Source organism: Carya illinoinensis, chromosome 8 (genome assembly GCF_018687715.1).
Source record: "Carya illinoinensis cultivar Pawnee chromosome 8, C.illinoinensisPawnee_v1, whole genome shotgun sequence".
In the NCBI taxonomy this organism is placed as follows: Eukaryota; Viridiplantae; Streptophyta; class Magnoliopsida; order Fagales; family Juglandaceae; genus Carya; species Carya illinoinensis.
This window is the reverse complement of record NC_056759.1, coordinates 20,148,808-20,168,246: the sequence shown is the minus strand read 5'-3', so window position 1 is coordinate 20,168,246 and position 19,439 is coordinate 20,148,808.

Below are 19,439 nucleotides of genomic sequence, written 5' to 3'. Positions count from 1 at the left end.
CCAGATTGAAAGGGCGAGAATGAATTTAAAGGGAAATTAAGCTCAAAATAATGTTTAGAGATTACCGATCAGATTTGAGTTGATTAATGTGCTTAAGTCAAGTGAGGAACATAACCACGCCTAGATGAGAGCACCTTAGGCGCGTGTGACACTTCTTAGGGTTGTGGGAAACCAATGAAATGTTGTGTGGGGGCTTCAATAGGAGGAATGAAGTTAAAGACGGATTTCTTGGTGCCAATCCATCCAAACCTAGAACTGAACTACGAGGGTCAGGGAGGTGTGTAGATGAAGGAGTTTCCCTGTGGAAAAGGTCTAAAAGGACAAGGCTAAGAGCGGAATTGTACGAATGCACGTGAAGGTGCACACCTGGCTTCCGACTCGCTGTGAATTGGAAATTGACATGGCTTTGGCTCTAGTGAAGTGTGATAGATCAAGGCTAATCTTCTAAATTAATCTGAGAATGATGTAAAACAAGAATAATATAAAAAAGGTGCAGATCGAACGGGCAAGAATGAATTACAAGGGAAATTAATCTCAAAACATGGTTTACAGATTACTAATCATTTTTAAGTTGATTAATGCGCTTAAGTCAAGTTTGAAACTTAACAATGCATAGATGAGCAGCTTAGGCGCGTGTGACACTTCTTGGGCTTGGGGGAAACTAACGGAACGGTGTGTTCGGGGTCCAATAGGAAGAATGAAGTAAAACACGGATTTGTTGGTGCCAATTCGTCCAAAGCTAGAACTGAACTCGGAGGGTCGAGGAGGGGTGTAAATGAACAAGTTTCCCTTGAGAAAATGGTCTAAAATGCACATGGTGGTGCACCAAGGTTCCGATTGGCGTTCACTTGGGAATTGACGTGGTTTTTGTTCTATTGACATGTGATGGATCAAGCCGAACCTTCTAAATCAGTCTAAGAATGAGTTAAAACGATAATAATATCAAAAAGGTCCAAATCGAAATGGCTAGAATGAATTTAAAAGGAAATTAAGCTGGAAACATGGATTAGAGATGAGTACTCATCTTTAAGTTGATTAATGCCCTTAAGTCAAGTTACAAACTTAACACTGGCTAGATGAGCATATTTGATGGGCCCCAAGGCGGACCAAGTCTTAAGGATCAATTAGAAGATTAAGAGCCACGAAGATCAAGAGAGCAATGCAAGAATTGGTGCAATCCAATTGGGATCAAGCTAGCAAGAGCCCAACACTCATGACGGGCTTGAAAGAAGGAGAACCAGTTTTGCTCCACTTGATCCAAGCTATAGAAGACACGACTTGGGCCTATTGTTATGGAAGGCCATGGATTTATTTATTTCATTAAAAGGGCTTAATTTATTAGTCAAATGAATTAATCAAGAATAATTGGGCTCCAGGGATGTCCAGCCCACACGTCTTATTTCTAATGAACTAGGGTTTGGAGAAGGCCTTGTATTTTGGCCAAGGGTTTATTTGGAAAGTTATAATTTTATGTCTTACTAGGGTTTCAGAAGTTACTGTAGCGCGGCGTATGGAACTGTTCACGCTACAGTACCCGACGAATTGTTTACTTAGGGTTTTTGGGGATTGTCTATTTAAACCAATTGTAACCTCATTTGAGAGGCAGACTATATGGAATTGTGATTGAGAGTTGAGTGACCTCCTCTTGTTCTTCTTGAACTTCTGAACTTATCAAGTGTAAATCAAAACCTTTGTGGCGTTCTTCCTTTGTAATCTAGGTTCTTGAGACGGGTTCTTCAATGGGTCTAGATTTTGATATAATCTAGGTTCTTTGAATGGGTTCTCATTGGGTCTAGATTCTCCATCCATATACCTGAGTTTGACTTGCTTGGGGTTGTTGTTCCAGTATTGTTGTTGGGTCTCAAAGTAAGTCTATTGGGGTTCACATCAATATTAGGCGCATGTGGAACTTCTTGGCCTTGAGGAAAACCAATGGAAGGGTGTGTGCGGGCATCAATTCGATGAATGAAGTGAAACACAGATTTCTCGGTGCCAATTCGTCCAAAGTAAGAACTGAACTAGGAGGTCAAGGTGGGTTGTAAATGAAAATGTTTCCGTCGAGAAGATGGTCTAAAACGCCTCAGCTAGGTACAAATTTCTTGTAATGCACACGATGGTGCACCTAGGTTTCGATTGGCGATGACTTGGGAAATGACAAGGTTTTTGCTTCTTTTGACCTGTGATGGATCAAGGCAAATCTTCTGAATCAATCTAAGAATGATGTAAAACAATAATAATATCAAAAAGTTCAAAATGGACGCACTGCTAAGGGCAGAATTGTAGCAATGCTCATGAAGATGCACCTAGCTTCCATTTAGCTGTGAATTGAAAATTGACCTGGCTTTGGTTCTAGTGACGCGTGACTGATCAAGGCTAATCATCTAAAATCAATCTATGAATGATGTAAAACAGCAATAACAACAAAAAGGTCCAGATTGAAAGGGCGAGAATGAGTTTAAAGGGAAATTAAGCTCAAAATAATGTTTAGAGATTACCGATCAGATTTGAGTTGATTAATGTGCTTAAGTCAAGTGAGGAACATAACCACGGCTAGATGAGAGCACCTTAGGCGCGGCTTCAATAGGAGGAATGAAGTTTAAGACGGATTTCTTGGTGCCAATCCATCCAAACCTAGAACTGAACTACGAGGATCAGGGAGGTGTGTAGATGAAGGAGTTTCCCTGTGGAAAAGGTCTAAAAGGACAAGGCTAAGAGCGGAATTGTACGAATGCACGTGAAGGTGCACGCCTGGCTTCCGACTCGCTGTGAATTGGAAATTGACATGGCTTTGGCTCTAGTGAAGTGTGGTAGATCAAGGCTAATCTTCTAAATTAATCTGAGAATGATGTAAGACAAGAATAATATCAAAAAGGTGCAGATCGAACGGGCAAGAATGAATTACAAGGGAAATTCATCTCAAAACATGGTTTAGAGATTACTAATCATTTTTAAGTTGATTAATGCGCTTAAGTCAAGTTTGAAACTTAACAATGCATAGATGAGCAGCTTAGGCGCGTATGACACTTCTTGGGCTTGGGGGAAACTAACGGAACGGTGTGTTCGGGGTCCAATAGGAAGAATGAAGTAAAACACGGATTTGTTGGTGCCAATTCGTCCAAAGCTAGAACTGAACTCGGAGGGTCGAGGAGGGGTGTAAATGAACAAGTTTCCCTTGAGAAAATGGTCTAAAATGCACATGGTGGTGCACCAAGGTTCCGATTGGCGTTCACTTGGGAATTGACGTGGTTTTGGTTCTATTGACATGTGATGGATCGAGCCAAACCTTCTAAATCAGTCTAAGAATGAGTTAAAACGATAATAATATCAAAAAGGTCCAAATCGAAATGGCTAGAATGAATTTAAAAGGAAATTAAGCTGGAAACATGGATTAGAGATGAGTACTCATCTTTAAGTTGATTAATGCCCTTAAGTCAAGTTACAAACTTAACACTGGCTAGATGAGCATATTAGGCGCATGTGGAACTTCTTGGCCTTGAGGAAAACCAATGGAAGGGTGTGTGCGGGCATCAATTCGATGAATGAAGTGAAACACAGATTTCTTGGTGCCATTTCGTCCAAAGTAAGAACTGAACTAGGAGGTAAAGGTGGGTTGTAAATGAAAATGTTTCCATCGAGAAAATGGTCTAAAACGCCTCAGCTAGGTACAAATTTCTTGTAATGCACACGATGCTGCACCTAGGTTTCGATTGGCGATGAGTTGGGAAATGACAAGGTTTTTGCTTCTTTTGACCTGTGATGGATCAAGGCAAATCTTCTGAATCAATCTAAGAATGATGTAAAACAATAATAATATCAAAAAGTTCAAAATGGACGCACTTCTAAGGGCAGAATTGTAGCAATGCTCATGAAGGTGCACCTAGCTTCCATTTAGCTGTGAATTGGAAATTGACCTGGCTTTGGTTCTAGTGACGTGTGATTGATCAAGGCTAATCATCTAAAATCAATCTATGAATGATGTAAAGCAGCAATAACAACAAAAAGGTCCAGATTGAAAGGGCAAGAATGAATTTAAAGGGAAATTAAGCTCAAAATAATGTTTAGAGATTACCGATCAGATTTGAGTTGATTAATGTGCTTAAGTCAAGTGAGGAACATAACCACGCCTAGATGAGAGCACCTTAGGCGCGTGTGACACTTCTTAGGGTTGTGGGAAACCAATGAAATGTTGTGTGGAGGCTTCAATAGGAGGAATGAAGTTAAAGACGGATTTCTTGGTGCCAATCCATCCAAACCTAGAACTGAACTACGAGGGTCAGGGAGGTGTGTAGATGAAGGAGTTTCCCTGTGGAAAAGGTCTAAAAGGACAAGGCTAAGAGCGGAATTGTACGAATGCACGTGAAGGTGCACGCCTGGCTTCCGACTCGCTGTGAATTGGAAATTGACATGGCTTTGGCTCTAGTGAAGTGTGGTAGATCAAGGCTAATCTTCTAAATTAATCTGAGAATGATGTAAGACAAGAATAATATCAAAAAGGTGCAGATCGAACGGGCAAGAATGAATTACAAGGGAAATTCATCTCAAAACATGGTTTAGAGATTACTAATCATTTTTAAGTTGATTAATGCGCTTAAGTCAAGTTTGAAACTTAACAATGCATAGATGAGCAGCTTAGGCGCGTGTGACACTTCTTGGGCTTGGGGGAAACTAACGGAACGGTGTGTTCGGGGTCCAATAGGAAGAATGAAGTAAAACACGGATTTGTTGGTGCCAATTCGTCCAAAGCTAGAACTGAACTCGGAGGGTCGAGGAGGGGTGTAAATGAACAAGTTTCCCTTGAGAAAATGGTCTAAAATGCACATGGTGGTGCACCAAGGTTCCGATTGGCGTTCACTTGGGAATTGACGTGGTTTTGGTTCTATTGACATGTGATGGATCGAGCCAAACCTTCTAAATCAGTCTAAGAATGAGTTAAAACGATAATAATATCAAAAAGGTCCAAATCGAAATGGCTAGAATGAATTTAAAAGGAAATTAAGCTGGAAACATGGATTAGAGATGAGTACTCATCTTTAAGTTGATTAATGCCCTTAAGTCAAGTTACAAACTTAACACTGGCTAGATGAGCATATTAGGCGCATGTGGAACTTCTTGGCCTTGAGGAAAACCAATGGAAGGGTGTGTGCGGGCATCAATTCGATGAATGAAGTGAAACACAGATTTCTTGGTGCCATTTCGTCCAAAGTAAGAACTGAACTAGGAGGTAAAGGTGGGTTGTAAATGAAAATGTTTCCATCGAGAAAATGGTCTAAAACGCCTCAGCTAGGTACAAATTTCTTGTAATGCACACGATGCTGCACCTAGGTTTCGATTGGCGATGAGTTGGGAAATGACAAGGTTTTTGCTTCTTTTGACCTGTGATGGATCAAGGCAAATCTTCTGAATCAATCTAAGAATGATGTAAAACAATAATAATATCAAAAAGTTCAAAATGGACGCACTTCTAAGGGCAGAATTGTAGCAATGCTCATGAAGGTGCACCTAGCTTCCATTTAGCTGTGAATTGGAAATTGACCTGGCTTTGGTTCTAGTGACGTGTGATTGATCAAGGCTAATCATCTAAAATCAATCTATGAATGATGTAAAGCAGCAATAACAACAAAAAGGTCCAGATTGAAAGGGCGAGAATGAATTTAAAGGGAAATTAAGCTCAAAATAATGTTTAGAGATTACCGATCAGATTTGAGTTGATTAATGTGCTTAAGTCAAGTGAGGAACATAACCACGCCTAGATGAGAGCACCTTAGGCGCGTGTGACACTTCTTAGGGTTGTGGGAAACCAATGAAATGTTGTGTGGAGGCTTCAATAGGAGGAATGAAGTTAAAGACGGATTTCTTGGTGCCAATCCATCCAAACCTAGAACTGAACTACGAGGGTCAGGGAGGTGTGTAGATGAAGGAGTTTCCCTGTGGAAAAGGTCTAAAAGGACAAGGCTAAGAGCGGAATTGTACGAATGCACGTGAAGGGGCACGCCTGGCTTCCGACTCGCTGTGAATTGGAAATTGACATGGCTTTGGCTCTAGTGAAGTGTGATAGATCAAGGCTAATCTTCTAAATTAATCTGAGAATGATGTAAAACAAGAATAATATCAAAAAGGTGCAGATCGAACGGGCAAGAATGAATTACAAGGGAAATTAATCTCAAAACATGGTTTAGAGATTACTAATCATTTTTAAGTTGATTAATGCGCTTAAGTCAAGTTTGAAACTTAACAATGCATAGATGAGCAGCTTAGGCGCGTGTGACACTTCTTGGGCTTGGGGGAAACTAACGGAACGGTGTGTTCGGGGTCCAATAGGAAGAATGAAGTAAAACACGGATTTGTTGGTGCCAATTCGTCCAAAGCTAGAACTGAACTCGGAGGGTCGAGGAGGGGTGTAAATGAACAAGTTTCCCTTGAGAAAATGGTCTAAAATGCACATGGTGGTGCACCAAGGTTCCGATTGGCGTTCACTTGGGAATTGACGTGGTTTTTGTTCTATTGACATGTGATGGATCAAGCCGAACCTTCTAAATCAGTCTAAGAATGAGTTAAAACGATAATAATATCAAAAAGGTCCAGATCGAAATGGCTAGAATGAATTTAAAAGGAAATTAAGCTGGAAACGTGGATTAGAGATGAGTACTCATCTTTAAGTTGATTAATGCCCTTAAGTCAAGTTACAAACTTAACACTGGCTAGATGAGCATATTAGGCGCATGTGGAACTTCTTGGCCTTGAGGAAAACCAATGGAAGGGTGTGTGCGGGCATCAATTCGATGAATGAAGTGAGACACAGATTTCTCGGTGCCAATTCGTCCAAAGTAAGAACTGAACTAGGAGGTCAAGGTGGGTTGTAAATGAAAATGTTTCCGTCGAGAAGATTGTCTAAAACGCCTCAGCTAGGTACAAATTTCTTGTAATGCACACGATGGTGCACCTAGGTTTCGATTGGCGATGACTTGGGAAATGACAAGGTTTTTGCTTCTTTTGACCTGTGATGGATCAAGGCAAATCTTCTGAATCAATCTAAGAATGATGTAAAACAATAATAATATCAAAAAGTTCAAAATGGATGCACTGCTAAGGGCAGAATTGTAGCAATGCTCATGAAGGTGCACCTATCTTCCATTTAGCTGTGAATTGGAAATTGACCTGGCTTTAGTTCTAGTGACGTGTGATTGATCCAGGCTAATCATCTAAAATCAATCTATGAATGATGTAAAACAGCAACAACAACAAAAAGGTCCAGATTGAAAGGGCGAGAACGAATTTAAAGGGAAATTAAGCTCAAAATAATGTTTAGAGATTACCGATCAGATTTGAGTTGATTAATGTGCTAAGTCAAGTGAGGAACATAACCACGGCTAGATGAGAGCACCTTAGGCGCGTGTGACACTTCTTAGGGTTGTGGGAAACCAATGAAATGTTGTGTGGGGGCTTCAATAGGAGGAATGAAGTTAAAGACGGATTTCTTGGTGCCAATCCATCCAAACCTAGAACTGAACTACGAGGGTCAGGGAGGTGTGTAGATGAAGGAGTTTCCCTGTGGAAAAGGTCTAAAAGGACAAGGCTAAGAGCGGAATTGTACGAATGCACGTGAAGGTGCACGCCTGGCTTCCGACTCGCTGTGAATTGGAAATTGACATGGCTTTGGCTCTAGTGAAGTGTGATAGATCAAGGCTAATCTTCTAAATTAATCTGAGAATGATGTAAAACAAGAATAATATCAAAAAGGTGCAGATCGAACGGGCAAGAATGAATTACAAGGGAAATTAATCTCAAAACATGGTTTAGAGATTACTAATCATTTTTAAGTTGATTAATGCGCTTAAGTCAAGTTTGAAACTTAACAATGCATAGATGAGCAGCTTAGGCGCGTGTGACACTTCTTGGGCTTGGGGGAAACTAACGGAACGGTGTGTTCGGGGTCCAATAGGAAGAATGAAGTAAAACACGGATTTGTTGGTGCCAATTCGTCCAAAGCTAGAACTGAACTCGGAGGGTCGAGGAGGGGTGTAAATGAAGAAGTTTCCCTTGAGAAAATGGTCTAAAATGCACATGGTGGTGCACCAAGGTTCCGATTGGCGTTCACTTGGGAATTGACGTGGTTTTTGTTCTATTGACATGTGATGGATCAAGCCGAACCTTCTAAATCAGTCTAAGAATGAGTTAAAACGATAATAATATCAAAAAGGTCCAGATCGAAATGGCTAGAATGAATTTAAAAGGAAATTAAGCTGGAAACGTGGATTAGAGATGAGTACTCATCTTTAAGTTGATTAATGCCCTTAAGTCAAGTTACAAACTTAACACTGGCTAGATGAGCATATTAGGCGCATGTGGAACTTCTTGGCCTTGAGGAAAACCAATGGAAGGGTGTGTGCGGGCATCAATTCGATGAATGAAGTGAAACACAGATTTCTCGGTGCCATTTCGTCCAAAGTAAGAACTGAACTAGGAGGTAAAGGTGGGTTGTAAATGAAAATGTTTCCATCGAGAAAATGGTCTAAAACGCCTCAGCTAGGTACAAATTTCTTGTAATGCACACGATGCTGCACCTAGGTTTCGATTGGCGATGACTTGGGAAATGACAAGGTTTTTGCTTCTTTTGACCTGTGATGGATCAAGGCAAATCTTCTGAATCAATCTAAGAATGATGTAAAACAATAATAATATCAAAAAGTTCAAAATGGACGCACTTCTAAGGGCAGAATTGTAGCAATGCTCATGAAGGTGCACCTAGCTTCCATTTAGCTGTGAATTGGAAATTGACCTGGCTTTGGTTCTAGTGACGTGTGATTGATCAAGGCTAATCATCTAAAATCAATCTATGAATGATGTAAAACAGCAATAACAACAAAAAGGTCCAGATTGAAAGGGCGAGAATGAATTTAAAGGGAAATTAAGCTCAAAATAATGTTTAGAGATTACCGATCAGATTTGAGTTGATTAATGTGCTTAAGTCAAGTGAGGAACATAACCACGCCTAGATGAGAGCACCTTAGGCGCGTGTGACACTTCTTAGGGTTGTGGGAAACCAATGAAATGTTGTGTGGAGGCTTCAATAGGAGGAATGAAGTTAAAGAGTGATTTCTTGGTGCCAATCCATCCAAACCTAGAACTGAACTACGAGGGTCAGGGAGGTGTGTAGATGAAGGAGTTTCCCTGTGGAAAAGGTCTAAAAGGACAAGGCTAAGAGCGGAATTGTACGAATGCACGTGAAGGTGCACGCCTGGCTTCCGACTCGCTGTGAATTGGAAATTGACATGGCTTTGGCTCTAGTGAAGTGTGATAGATCAAGGCTAATCTTCTAAATTAATCTGAGAATGATGTAAAACAAGAATAATATCAAAAAGGTGCAGATCGAACGGGCAAGAATGAATTACAAGGGAAATTAATCTCAAAACATGGTTTAGAGATTACTAATCATTTTTAAGTTGATTAATGCGCTTAAGTCAAGTTTGAAACTTAACAATGCATAGATGAGCAGCTTAGGCGCGTGTGACACTTCTTGGGCTTGGGGGAAACTAACGGAACGGTGTGTTCGGGGTCCAATAGGAAGAATGAAGTAAAACACGGATTTGTTGGTGCCAATTCGTCCAAAGCTAGAACTGAACTCGGAGGGTCGAGGAGGGGTGTAAATGAAGAAGTTTCCCTTGAGAAAATGGTCTAAAATGCACATGGTGGTGCACCAAGGTTCCGATTGGCGTTCACTTGGGAATTGACGTGGTTTTTGTTCTATTGACATGTGATGGATCAAGCCGAACCTTCTAAATCAGTCTAAGAATGAGTTAAAACGATAATAATATGAAAAAGGTCCAGATCGAAATGGCTAGAATGAATTTAAAAGGAAATTAAGCTGGAAACGTGGATTAGAGATGAGTACTCATCTTTAAGTTGATTAATGCCCTTAAGTCAAGTTACAAACTTAACACTGGCTAGATGAGCATATTAGGCGCATGTGGAACTTCTTGGCCTTGAGGAAAACCAATGGAAGGGTGTGTGCGGGCATCAATTCGATGAATGAAGTGAAACACAGATTTCTCGGTGCCATTTCGTCCAAAGTAAGAACTGAACTAGGAGGTAAAGGTGGGTTGTAAATGAAAATGTTTCCATCGAGAAAATGGTCTAAAACGCCTCAGCTAGGTACAAATTTCTTGTAATGCACACGATGCTGCACCTAGGTTTCGATTGGCGATGACTTGGGAAATGACAAGGTTTTTGCTTCTTTTGACCTGTGATGGATCAAGGCAAATCTTCTGAATCAATCTAAGAATGATGTAAAACAATAATAATATCAAAAAGTTCAAAATGGACGCACTTCTAAGGGCAGAATTGTAGCAATGCTCATGAAGGTGCACCTAGCTTCCATTTAGCTGTGAATTGGAAATTGACCTGGCTTTGGTTCTAGTGACGTGTGATTGATCAAGGCTAATCATCTAAAATCAATCTATGAATGATGTAAAACAGCAATAACAACAAAAAGGTCCAGATTGAAAGGGCGAGAATGAATTTAAAGGGAAATTAAGCTCAAAATAATGTTTAGAGATTACCGATCAGATTTGAGTTGATTAATGTGCTTAAGTCAAGTGAGGAACATAACCACGCCTAGATGAGAGCACCTTAGGCGCGTGTGACACTTCTTAGGGTTGTGGGAAACCAATGAAATGTTGTGTGGAGGCTTCAATAGGAGGAATGAAGTTAAAGAGTGATTTCTTGGTGCCAATCCATCCAAACCTAGAACTGAACTACGAGGGTCAGGGAGGTGTGTAGATGAAGGAGTTTCCCTGTGGAAAAGGTCTAAAAGGACAAGGCTAAGAGCGGAATTGTACGAATGCACGTGAAGGTGCACGCCTGGCTTCCGACTCGCTGTGAATTGGAAATTGACATGGCTTTGGCTCTAGTGAAGTGTGATAGATCAAGGCTAATCTTCTAAATTAATCTGAGAATGATGTAAAACAAGAATAATATCAAAAAGGTGCAGATCGAACGGGCAAGAATGAATTACAAGGGAAATTAATCTCAAAACATGGTTTAGAGATTACTAATCATTTTTAAGTTGATTAATGCGCTTAAGTCAAGTTTGAAACTTAACAATGCATAGATGAGCAGCTTAGGCGCGTGTGACACTTCTTGGGCTTGGGGGAAACTAACGGAACGGTGTGTTCGGGGTCCAATAGGAAGAATGAAGTAAAACACGGATTTGTTGGTGCCAATTCGTCCAAAGCTAGAACTGAACTCGGAGGGTCGAGGAGGGGTGTAAATGAACAAGTTTCCCTTGAGAAAATGGTCTAAAATGCACATGGTGGTGCACCAAGGTTCCGATTGGCGTTCACTTGGGAATTGACGTGGTTTTTGTTCTATTGACATGTGATGGATCAAGCCGAACCTTCTAAATCAGTCTAAGAATGAGTTAAAACGATAATAATATCAAAAAGGTCCAGATCGAAATGGCTAGAATGAATTTAAAAGGAAATTAAGCTGGAAAGATGGATTAGAGATGAGCACTCATCTTTAAGTTGATTAATGCCCTTAAGTCAAGTTACAAACTTAACACTGGCTAGATGAGCATATTAGGCACATGTGGAACTTCTTGCCCTTGAGGAAAACCAATGGAAGGGTGTGTGCGGGCATCAACTCGATGAATGAAGTGAGACACAGATTTCTCGGTGCCAATTCGTCCAAAGTAAGAACTGAACTAGGAGGTCAAGGTGGGTTGTAAATGAAAATGTTTCCGTCGAGAAGATTGTCTAAAACGCCTCAGCTAGGAACAAATTTCTTGTAATGCACACGATGGTGCACCTAGGTTTCGATTGGCGATGACTTGGGAAATGACAAGGTTTTTGCTTCTTTTGACCTGTGATGGATCAAGGCAAATCTTCTGAATCAATCTAAGAATGATGTAAAACAATAATAATATCAAAAAGTTCAAAATGGACGCACTGCTAAGGGCAGAATTGTAGCAATGCTCATGAAGGTGCACCTAGCTTCCATTTAGCTGTGAATTGGAAATTGACCTGGCTTTGGTTCTAGTGACGTGTGATTGATCGAGGCTAATCATCTAAAATCAATCTATGAATGATGTAAAACAGCAATAACAACAAAAAGGTCCAGATTGAAAGGGCGAGAATGAATTTAAAGGGAAATTAAGCTCAAAATAATGTTTAGAGATTACCGATCAGATTTGAGTTAATTAATGTGCTTAAGTCAAGTGAGGAACATAACCACGCCTAGATGAGAGCACCTTAGGCGCGTGTGACACTTCTTAGGGTTGTGGGAAACCAATGAAATGTTGTGTGGGGGCTTCAATAGGAGGAATGAAGTTAAAGACGGATTTCTTGGTGCCAATCCATCCAAACCTAGAACTGAACTACGAGGGTCAGGGAGGTGTGTAGATGAAGGAGTTTCCCTGTGGAAAAGGTCTAAAAGGACAAGGCTAAGAGCGGAATTGTACGAATGCACGTGAAGGTGCACACCTGGCTTCCGACTCGCTGTGAATTGGAAATTGACATGGCTTTGGCTCTAGTGAAGTGTGATAGATCAAGGCTAATCTTCTAAATTAATCTGAGAATGATGTAAAACAAGAATAATATAAAAAAGGTGCAGATCGAACGGGCAAGAATGAATTACAAGGGAAATTAATCTCAAAACATGGTTTACAGATTACTAATCATTTTTAAGTTGATTAATGCGCTTAAGTCAAGTTTGAAACTTAACAATGCATAGATGAGCAGCTTAGGCGCGTGTGACACTTCTTGGGCTTGGGGGAAACTAACGGAACGGTGTGTTCGGGGTCCAATAGGAAGAATGAAGTAAAACACGGATTTGTTGGTGCCAATTCGTCCAAAGCTAGAACTGAACTCGGAGGGTCGAGGAGGGGTGTAAATGAACAAGTTTCCCTTGAGAAAATGGTCTAAAATGCACATGGTGGTGCACCAAGGTTCCGATTGGCGTTCACTTGGGAATTGACGTGGTTTTTGTTCTATTGACATGTGATGGATCAAGCCGAACCTTCTAAATCAGTCTAAGAATGAGTTAAAACGATAATAATATCAAAAAGGTCCAGATCGAAATGGCTAGAATGAATTTAAAAGGAAATTAAGCTGGAAAGATGGATTAGAGATGAGCACTCATCTTTAAGTTGATTAATGCCCTTAAGTCAAGTTACAAACTTAACACTGGCTAGATGAGCATATTAGGCGCATGTGGAACTTCTTGCCCTTGAGGAAAACTAATGGAAGGGTGTGTGCGGGCATCAATTCGATGAATGAAGTGAGACACAGATTTCTCGGTGCCAATTCGTCCAAAGTAAGAACTGAACTAGGAGGTAAAGGTGGGTTGTAAATGAAAATGTTTCCATCGAGAAAATGGTCTAAAACGCCTCAGCTAGGTACAAATTTCTTGTAATGCACATGATGCTGCACCTAGGTTTCGATTGGCGATGACTTGGGAAATGACAAGGTTTTTGGTTCTTTTGACCTGTGATGGATCAAGGCAAATCTTCTGAATCAATCTAAGAATGATGTAAAACAATAATAATATCAAAAAGTTCAAAATGGATGCACTGCTAAGGGCAGAATTGTAGCAATGCTCATGAAGGTGCACCTAGCTTCCATTTAGCTGTGAATTGGAAATTGACCTGGCTTTGGTTCTAGTGACGTGTGATTGATCGAGGCTAATCATCTAAAATCAATCTATGAATGATGTAAAACAGCAATAACAACAAAAAGGTCCAGATTGAAAGGGCGAGAATGAATTTAAAGGGAAATTAAGCTCAAAATAATGTTTAGAGATTACCGATCAGATTTGAGTTGATTAATGTGCTTAAGTCAAGTGAGGAACATAACGACGCCTAGATGAGAGCACCTTAGGCGCGTGTGACACTTCTTAGGGTTGTGGGAAACCAATGAAATGTTGTGTGGGGGCTTCAATAGGAGGAATGAAGTTAAAGACGGATTTCTTGGTGCCAATCCATCCAAACCTAGAACTGAACTACGAGGGTCAGGGAGGTGTGTAGATGAAGGAGTTTCCCTGTGGAAAAGGTCTAAAAGGACAAGGCTAAGAGCGGAATTGTACGAATGCACGTGAAGGTGCACGCCTGGCTTCCGACTCGCTGTGAATTGGAAATTGACATGGCTTTGGCTCTAGTGAAGTGTGATAGATCAAGGCTAATCTTCTAAATTAATCTGAGAATGATGTAAAACAAGAATAATATCAAAAAGGTGCAGATCGAACGGGCAAGAATGAATTACAAGGGAAATTAATCTCAAAACATGGTTTAGAGATTACTAATCATTTTTAAGTTGATTAATGCGCTTAAGTCAAGTTTGAAACTTAACAATGCATAGATGAGCAGCTTAGGCGCGTGTGACACTTCTTGGGCTTGGGGGAAACTAACGGAACGGTGTGTTCGGGGTCCAATAGGAAGAATGAAGTAAAACACGGATTTGTTGGTGCCAATTCGTCCAAAGCTAGAACTGAACTCGGAGGGTCGAGGAGGGGTGTAAATGAAGAAGTTTCCCTTGAGAAAATGGTCTAAAATGCACATGGTGGTGCACCAAGGTTCCGATTGGCGTTCACTTGGGAATTGACGTGGTTTTTGTTCTATTGACATGTGATGGATCAAGCCGAACCTTCTAAATCAGTCTAAGAATGAGTTAAAACGATAATAATATCAAAAAGGTCCAGATCGAAATGGCTAGAATGAATTTAAAAGGAAATTAAGCTGGAAACGTGGATTAGAGATGAGTACTCATCTTTAAGTTGATTAATGCCCTTAAGTCAAGTTACAAACTTAACACTGGCTAGATGAGCATATTAGGCGCATGTGGAACTTCTTGGCCTTGAGGAAAACCAATGGAAGGGTGTGTGCGGGCATCAATTCGATAAATGAAGTGAAACACAGATTTCTTGGTGCCATTTCGTCCAAAGTAAGAACTGAACTAGGAGGTAAAGGTGGGTTGTAAATGAAAATGTTTCCATCGAGAAAATGGTCTAAAACGCCTCAGCTAGGTACAAATTTCTTGTAATGCACACGATGCTGCACCTAGGTTTCGATTGGCGATGACTTGGGAAATGACAAGGTTTTTGCTTCTTTTGACCTGTGATGGATCAAGGCAAATCTTCTGAATCAATCTAAGAATGATGTAAAACAATAATAATATCAAAAAGTTCAAAATGGACGCACTTCTAAGGGCAGAATTGTAGCAATGCTCATGAAGGTGCACCTAGCTTCCATTTAGCTGTGAATTGGAAATTGACCTGGCTTTGGTTCTAGTGACGTGTGATTGATCAAGGCTAATCATCTAAAATCAATCTATGAATGATGTAAAACAGCAATAACAACAAAAAGGTCCAGATTGAAAGGGCGAGAATGAATTTAAAGGGAAATTAAGCTCAAAATAATGTTTAGAGATTACCGATCAGATTTGAGTTGATTAATGTGCTTAAGTCAAGTGAGGAACATAACCACGCCTAGATGAGAGCACCTTAGGCGCGTGTGACACTTCTTAGGGTTGTGGGAAACCAATGAAATGTTGTGTGGGGGCTTCAATAGGAGGAATGAAGTTAAAGACGGATTTCTTGGTGCCAATCCATCCAAACCTAGAACTGAACTACGAGGGTCAGGGAGGTGTGTAGATGAAGGAGTTTCCCTGTGGAAAAGGTCTAAAAGGACAAGGCTAAGAGCGGAATTGTACGAATGCACGTGAAGGTGCACGCCTGGCTTCCGACTCGCTGTGAATTGGAAATTGACATGGCTTTGGCTCTAGTGAAGTGTGATAGATCAAGGCTAATCTTCTAAATTAATCTGAGAATGATGTAAAACAAGAATAATATCAAAAAGGTGCAGATCGAACGGGCAAGAATGAATTACAAGGGAAATTAATCTCAAAACATGGTTTAGAGATTACTAATCATTTTTAAGTTGATTAATACGCTTAAGTCAAGTTTGAAACTTAACAATGCATAGATGAGCAGCTTAGGCGCGTGTGACACTTCTTGGGCTTGGGGGAAACTAACGGAACGGTGTGTTCGGGGTCCAATAGGAAGAATGAAGTAAAACACGGATTTGTTGGTGCCAATTCGTCCAAAGCTAGAACTGAACTCGGAGGGTCGAGGAGGGGTGTAAATGAACAAGTTTCCCTTGAGAAAATGGTCTAAAATGCACATGGTGGTGCACCAAGGTTCCGATTGGCGTTCACTTGGGAATTGACGTGGTTTTTGTTCTATTGACATGTGATGGATCAAGCCAAACCTTCTAAATCAGTCTAAGAATGAGTTAAAACGATAATAATATCAAAAAGGTCCAGATCGAAATGGCTAGAATGAATTTAAAAGGAAATTAAGCTGGAAAGATGGATTAGAGATGAGCACTCATCTTTAAGTTGATTAATGCCCTTAAGTCAAGTTACAAACTTAACACTGGCTAGATGAGCATATTAGGCACATGTGGAACTTCTTGCCCTTGAGGAAAACCAATGGAAGGGTGTGTGCGGGCATCAATTCGATGAATGAAGTGAGACACAGATTTCTCGGTGCCAATTCGTCCAAAGTAAGAACTGAACTAGGAGGTCAAGGTGGGTTGTAAATGAAAATGTTTCCGTCGAGAAGATTGTCTAAAACGCCTCAGCTAGGTACAAATTTCTTGTAATGCACACGATGGTGCACCTAGGTTTCGATTGGCGATGACTTGGGAAATGACAAGGTTTTTGCTTCTTTTGACCTGTGATGGATCAAGGCAAATCTTCTGAATCAATCTAAGAATGATGTAAAACAATAATAATATCAAAAAGTTCAAAATGGACGCACTGCTAAGGGCAGAATTGTAGCAATGCTCATGAAGGTGCACCTAGCTTCCATTTAGCTGTGAATTGGAAATTGACCTGGCTTTGGTTCTAGTGACGTGTGATTGATCAAGGCTAATCATCTAAAATCAATCTATGAATGATGTAAAACAGCAATAACAACAAAAAGGTCCAGATTGAAAGGGCGAGAATGAATTTAAAGGGAAATTAAGCTCAAAATAATGTTTAGAGATTACCGATCAGATTTGAGTTGATTAATGTGCTTAAGTCAAGTGAGGAACATAACCACGCCTAGATGAGAGCACCTTAGGCGCGTGTGACACTTCTTAGGGTTGTGGGAAACCAATGAAATGTTGTGTGGGGGCTTCAATAGGAGGAATGAAGTTAAAGACGGATTTCTTGGTGCCAATCCATCCAAACCTAGAACTGAACTACGAGGGTCAGGGAGGTGTGTAGATGAAGGAGTTTCCCTGTGGAAAAGGTCTAAAAGGACAAGGCTAAGAGCGGAATTGTACGAATGCACATGAAGGTGCACGCCTGGCTTCCGACTCGCTGTGAATTGGAAATTGACATGGCTTTGGCTCTAGTGAAGTGTGATAGATCAAGGCTAATCTTCTAAATTAATCTGAGAATGATGTAAAACAAGAATAATATCAAAAAGGTGCAGATCGAACGTGATGTGAACCCCAATCGACTCGCTTTGAGACCCAACAACAATATTGGAAAAACCAACCCAAGAACGCCAAACTCAAGTCTATGGATGGAGAATTTAGACCCGTTGAGATCCCGTTTCAAGAACCTAGATTATATTAAAATCTAGACCCAATGAAATCTCGTCTCAAGAACCCAAATTACAAGGAGGAACGCCACAAAGGTTGTGATTTACCTTTGATAAGTTCAAGAGTTCAATTAAGAACAAGAGGAGAAAACTCACTCACAATGAAAATTCAATAAAAAATGTCTTACCTCTCAAATGAGGCTACAAGTGCCTTAAATAAACAATTCCCAAAACCCTAAAGGAATAGTGCCGCGGGTACTGTAGCGTGAACAGTGCCGCGCTACAGTAACTTCTAAAACCCTAGTTCACATAAATTAATAACTTTCCAAATATGCCCTTGGCCAAAATACAAGGCCTTCCCAAAAACCCTAGTTCATTAGAATTAAGACATATGGGCTAGACATCTCCCAAGCCCAATTATTCTAGAATAATTCCTTTAACTAATAAAATAAGCCATTTCAATGAAATAAATAAGTCCATGGTCTTTAATAACAATCGGCTCAAGTCGTGTCTTCCATAGCTTGGATCAAGTGGATCAAAACTGGTTCTCATTCTTTCAAGCCCATCATGTGTGTTGGGCTCTTGCTAGTTTCATCCCAATTGGATTGCACCAATTCTTGTATTGCTCCCTTAATCTTCGTGGCTCTTAATCTTGTAATTGATTCTTAAGACTTGATCTGCCTTGGGGCCCATCATTCCCCCTCTCCTCAAAAGGATTCGACCTCGAATCTCCACCTGGATCAAAGGGAAAAAGATTAGTAATATTGAAAATAGGAAACACATGATACATACCTCGAAGATCCACGAGATATGAAATATCATTAATTTTATCAAGAATTTGGAAATGTCCATCCAAGCTATTTCTGTCATCCACAAACAAAAGTATCAGAGTTAAATAATTATGTGGATTAAAATCATAAACAACTTCAAAAGGAGAATATGAAGTAGTAGTATGCAAGGTCCTATTATATGCAAACTCTTTGAATGGCAAACAATCCTCCCAAGTTTTTAAATTCTTATGAAGAACAGTGCATAAGAGCTGAGTATTAGAAACAATACTCCTAGGTACACCATGAAGTCGCACTATCCCCCTGAAAAATAAGTTAGCTATGTTTGTGGTATCATCAATTTTATGACATGGAATGAAATGTGACATTTTGCTAAATCTATGCACAACCACAAAAATAGAATCTCTACCCCTTTTAATTGTACGCAGCCCCAAAACAAAGTCTATAGATATGCCTACCAATGGTTTACTAGGAACGGGTAAAGGTGTATACAACCAATGTGGCAAAACCTTAGACTTGGCCTTCCTACATGTAATGCACATGCCACAAATGCAATTGACGTCTCTTTTCATCTTAGGCCAAAAGAAATGTCCATCCAATAATTCAATGAAAGGCAAATGATACTCCCACAAATGTTCATGAGACACATCTAAAGTTTTCTTTGCACCAAAATGATCATTCCAATTATATGCAAATTCAATGAATGGTAAGTAGTACTCCCACCAATGGTCATCCAACACGTCTAAAATCCTCTTTATATCAAAATTTCCCAACAGACCACATCCATGCACAAGCAACTCACGCATAAGACTAGTAGGCACACAAAATCTTTTCTCTCTAAACAAGTACCAATTTAGTCTATATAAATGAGAAAACAATGCTTTCTTACGTACTCCATACACACTAGCCATGCCATCATCATTATTAACAAACAAGTTCTTATCATATTCAAGTCTCAATAACTTTTCATCTATAATGATGACAAGGACGTACCTTCTTGCATAAGCATCAACCACAAAATTTTCTTTACCTTGTGTGTACTTAGTTACATAAGGAAATGTCTCA